This window comes from Zingiber officinale, chromosome 2A (assembly GCF_018446385.1).
Source record: "Zingiber officinale cultivar Zhangliang chromosome 2A, Zo_v1.1, whole genome shotgun sequence".
Classification (NCBI taxonomy): domain Eukaryota; kingdom Viridiplantae; phylum Streptophyta; class Magnoliopsida; order Zingiberales; family Zingiberaceae; genus Zingiber; species Zingiber officinale.
The window spans coordinates 108,288,124-108,289,725 of NC_055988.1; the positions used below are offsets into that span (position 1 = coordinate 108,288,124).

General features: G+C 42.0%; 1 non-coding gene across 1 annotated transcript; it reads right to left on the reverse strand.

Moving 5' to 3' along the window:
* Positions 1-223: 223 nt before the first annotated feature.
* TRNAS-AGA lies at positions 224-305 on the reverse strand. Its single transcript has one exon. It is a non-coding gene; the product is annotated as a tRNA-Ser (tRNA).
* Positions 306-1,602: the final 1,297 nt, after the last annotated feature.

Genomic DNA, 1,602 nt, shown 5'->3' on the forward strand with positions numbered 1-1,602 from the left:
TTTGGGGGCATGAATTGAGAATGATTGAAACATATTTAAGGATGCTTCAATAACATTAGGATCGTTGGCCCCGAGCTAAAATTAAAAGGATGTGTTTATGGTTCTGTTAGAAATATTTATGTTAAAAAGTGCAGATAAAATAAAAACAAAAAAGAGAACAAAATCATTCTTCGGATAAAAAATTAATTGATAATTAAAAACTAAGGAACTTACATTAGAAACACGTAATCGGCAGGATTCGAACCTGCGCGGGCAGAGCCCACATGATTTCTAGTCATGCCCGATAACCACTCCGGCACGATCACTAGATGTGTTTTGATCGACAAGTTAAATATATAGAAATAAATATTTAAATTTCTGAGACATAATTATCTGTGACCAGAGTTGAACTTGGTAACTAAAAACTAAAATAAATTGCTTCTCCCACCCCCACATTCACCTCCTGGCCCCATCAAAAATTTAATGATATTTACATTTATACCCTTTTATGCTTTATTTGTTATTTGTTATGTTTTAATTGGTTTTATTTTTTTTGTTAACAATAAAAAAACAAACATTTTTTTTTTATTTTCGCACCCCAATATACAATTTTTTTTACCGGCCCAATATTTTTTTTATTAGTTTTGTTGGTCTTTTTTTGTTAAAAAAACAAAAATAATAAAAAAATAAACAAAACTAAAATAATTTTTTTATGTTAACAATATTATTTTTTTAATTGGTTTTATTTTTTTTTGTTAACAATAAGAAAACAAACATTTTTTTATTTTCACACCCCCAAATACAATTTTTTTAGCCGGCCCAATATTATAAAACAAAACTAATAAACAAAACTAATGATCCTGTCCGAATCGCCGAACCAAAGGACGCTGGGCACGTGGCGCTCTCCTAGTCGATGACGCAGGCCTCCGAAGCTCCGGCGATCCTGCACAGAAGTCGGGCCGGGAAGGAGTTCCCGGCGGCGACCCTCCGACGCTCAAGTCAGGTAAGTGGCGGAAAAGGGAGCTCCCAAGCTTGTAGAATGCGTACCTCCGGCGAAGTCTACGGTTCTTTATATAGGGTGATGAAAAAGCTCCTACACGGCTATCGAGGCGCGTGCATGTCCGCAACCCATGCCTCGGTGTGTACCTGTCAGAGAGCTTACCTGACGTCATACTGCGACAGTCCCATTGCGCCTTCGATGGGACAACAGGACACCCCGTTGTCAGACTAGGAGTATGGCCTAGCCATATGATTCGACGGCTGCCAGAAGATGTTCCCCCCTCTTTACTGTTCATAATCCGGGGCGTCCGGCCGACCCTTCCTCCTTTTACGCATTGGCCGGACGACACTCACCTCGCGTCCGGCCCGCCGTTGACATTGGTGTGCGGGGGAAATTTCCAGTAGGCGCTATGTAGAGACTGTTAGCAGTGTCATTGTTTCCTGGTTCTTCCGCTCGGCTCTTAACTACTGTTTCGACAGAGCGTCGGAACCCCGACCCGGTCAGGGCGCCTTTTACTACCGAATGTCCCTTAGTCAGCCGATCGGTCTGGTCCATTTCTTCCAAGTCCGGTCGGCTCACCCTTCTTCGGCGGGCTGCTTGGCCATTTGACCTCTACGTGGCGT